The sequence below is a fragment of the Mya arenaria genome, chromosome 8, assembly GCF_026914265.1.
Source record: "Mya arenaria isolate MELC-2E11 chromosome 8, ASM2691426v1".
Lineage (NCBI taxonomy): Eukaryota > Metazoa > Mollusca > Bivalvia > Myida > Myidae > Mya > Mya arenaria.
This window is the reverse complement of record NC_069129.1, coordinates 17,577,318-17,580,812: the sequence shown is the minus strand read 5'-3', so window position 1 is coordinate 17,580,812 and position 3,495 is coordinate 17,577,318. Positions and strand designations below refer to the sequence as shown.

The window sequence follows — 3,495 nt, the reverse complement described above, 5'->3', positions numbered from 1 at the left end:
ATGTTACCTTCTGAGGTCATTACTTTCAATGAAGAACATCACTACAATTGGTTGGGCTGCTAGATTGGTAGCAACGTGATGGACAGCTAGTACCTAACATGCTATTGTTGGTTTGGCATCTATTGCTTACTGGGCCGCTATATTGGATGGACCATACGTGTTGGTTGAACAATTATAAATGGTTGGACTGGAAGTGTTGGTTGGACCACCAGTGTTGTTTGGACTGCTTGTTGGACAGAATGTGTGATAGACAACTAGTGTTATTTGAATCACTGTTGGGTCATATTGGTTTGATTCCCATTGCTAGTACTTGTTGGATCTCTTTTGTTGGTTGAACTGTTGTTTTTTGACTGTTATTATTGATATTCATACATTGTATAATATGTTAAGTGCTTAGTATTCAACACTTATTATTATTATTGTTATCATAAGAAATATTATTATTCAAAAATCATATAAATATATAAAATTAAATATTTTTTTATGTCCTTGTACTTTAGTTATGTTTTACATTTACAATGTGCATCATAATGTTTTATTATATGAACAACTATTTTTATAGATATTTAAATAAACATTAATTCTGTACAATTATTTTTTGTTTCTTTTGCTACAATTTGTATGATAGTGTCAGACATTTTCTACAGAAATGATGAATTTGTCATAAAAAAGCACAGCAAAAAATCAGAGCTCATGGTAACTTCTTTAAATGCTGATTCTCATCAAAATGAATAAGTTGAATTGCATCATTGAATGTATGATTCTTCATTAAATTTGATGAGATCTCCTGCAAATTGACCTTTATGGACATGCACCTTTAAAACTGCAATCTTACAGATTAACTGATTTTGATATCATTGCCTTCAATTCAGGCAGTCATATAAGATGATTCACAAAATAACAGATCTCAGTTGTTTGAAATACTGTCAAAAGACTCCATTTTCTTAAAGCGTTAGAAACGCTTTTTAACCATAAATATATCCATTTTCAAACAAAGATACGTACAAATGTTAAGATCAAGATAATTCTGTAAAAATGTTTTCTGATCTTCCATCAGCAATCTTATATCACTGGTTTTCAGACATTTTTTTTTCAAAATGGTCAGTCTGAGAATGCAGCTTTAAACTTGAGCACTGTATTTACAATGATGAACAATTTTAGTTATGAAAATTAAAATAAATAGGAGCAGATGTATTGAATCATTCAAGTCTTGAAATATTATGCATGATCTTGCTGGACATGGGCCTATTGTTTCTGGAAATTTGCATGTGTACCAAGTTTCATTTAAATCTCCAGGCTGTTTGAATTTGGGCCAAGAAAATATTCGGCTTACAGTACTGCGCTAACGACACCTAGGCTTATTGACTATAACAATACTAAAGTAACATGATAGGAAAAAGCTCGAACCAAGGGCTGCCAGAAAAAGCACGGTGCTCCAACAAATTAAGTTAACCGGGTGGCTAGTTATTGCCCACAAACGTTAACTCGATTTTATGTCTTTTTAATATTAACCATGGGAGTTTACACAGTCATTGGAATAAAAAGATCATAGACAATCATATTAATAACAACGGTATTTTTTACAATTTAATAATAACATTAAACATGATATAATTCAATAACAATAAATTGTCCTTGGTATGCAATAATCCCTTTAAAGGTTCAGTTGCCAAGGGTTAAAAAACCACATCTTGCTTCTTTTTGAAAAATCTCTTGTTCGACTGTTATCGGCTATAAAGTGTTGTTTCACATCCTGTGTCATAATTTTAAGTTCTAAATGTCTACTTTTTGTACCAAACATTTAAATTTATGTCACTTGTGTGCATTTCTTTAGTCCTTGCAGTCAAGGAAAGTTTTCATTTATATTGACACACTTCATTTATTTTATCTCTGTTCTTGAACCGATTCCGTCTCTTGTGTTTTGCACAAATTTTTCTTGTATAACCACTGATATAGCAGGTGCTATCAGATCAATGGTATCAACTGCCTACTCCTGTTGAGCATCAACTTGGCGGAATCAAACATCCAGAATGTACATCTCTGAAATAAAATAAATAGTTTTATCATCATCCAACTTAGCCAGAAAAAATATAAAAGACTCTGTTAAAGCTGCACTCTCACAGATATACCGTTTTGACAACTTTTTTTATTTGTTGTCTTGGAAAGAGGCAATTTCTGCGTAAATATCTGCAAACCAGTGATATAAGCCTGCTGACAAAAAAAATCAGATCACCGATTTTCATATCTCCATATCTCCATTTAAAAATTATTATTTTATAGCTAATTTTAAAAGCGTTACTAACGGTTTAAGAAAAATGCATTAAAAATTATTTTATTTACTTAAAAATGAAAATCTGCGATCCAATGTTTTGTCAGCAGTCTTATATCACTGGTTTTCTTGCACGTTTGCATAAATTGGCAGTCGAAGACAAAAAAAAAACAGTTGTCAAAATGTTTAATCTGTGAGAGTGCAGCTTTAATATCAGTCAGATATTTAAATAGTTACAATTTACAAGTACAATATTAATAAGCTGTTATTTTAAGACCTGCATATTTGTTTACATACAGCACAGCAGTCGGTATTTAAATGCCCTTCTTAATCACATTTAATTTTAAGCTTCATTTATTTGACTGTTTTGAAGTTGCAGATTTTAACAATTTCACACTAATTGCAACATATCATTCATTTAATTTAATAACAAACTAAACAAACCACGATTGAATGCATACTTCATAACATCCAATATGTATTTGAAATCTTTGAGAACTACTATGAAAGTCTTTACCATTATATTTGTTATTTTACCCCACCCACTTAAATGTGTACTGAAGTTGGGTATAAACGTCGAAAACTTCATTGACATTTACAAAAAACGGTAGATATTTATAGAAGAATGTATAACCTGATGTTCCTAACATGTTTTACTCACCTATCGATCTATTTTGCCAATTATGCTCTTCCTTTCACTCGTATCGATAACTAGGAAATTGAATGCGGAAATAAACCGGAAGTCACCTTTGTCGCAAAGCATTATGGGCTTCTGGAATAAGGCGAATTGGCGGTAAATAAAGGTTGTATTCTTATTTAATTTATTACAATAGAATATTCCAAGGAGTCACATCTCATGTGACAACATCTGCCTATACCGTAATAATTTAAATTAGTTTATTAATAAACCAATCAGGCATTTTTAAAAAAAAAAGAAGAATGCAAATATTAGTGGTTCTAGTTGTATTGTTTCCATCCCATTTTCAATATTTACCATTAAATAATTACAAAACACCTACTTTCATATCATTTAAACAAGAATATTTAACTAATTACTTACTATTGATTGATGAATCAAGCAAAGGTTCAAGTTCTTCGCCCTGGGAGGGTTATGTTGTTCCCGGGTTTGGGATGACAAGATCATATTGCAGTTAAATATCACAGTGCCGCCAGCATGGTTGGTTGTATCCGCACTTCCAGAAGCCTGTCTTTAAATAAAAAATGAA

The 3,495-nt window shown here is 31.4% G+C and overlaps 1 long non-coding RNA gene across 1 annotated transcript; it reads right to left on the bottom strand.

The window, feature by feature from the left end:
* Positions 1-1,485: 1,485 nt before the first annotated feature.
* On the bottom strand, positions 1,486-3,048 carry LOC128243095 (uncharacterized). Its single transcript, XR_008262761.1, has 2 exons — positions 2,931-3,048; positions 1,486-2,040 (listed from the first exon to the last, which is right to left on the bottom strand). It is a non-coding gene; the product is annotated as an uncharacterized LOC128243095 (long non-coding RNA).
* Between the last annotated feature and the right edge of the window lie 447 nt (positions 3,049-3,495).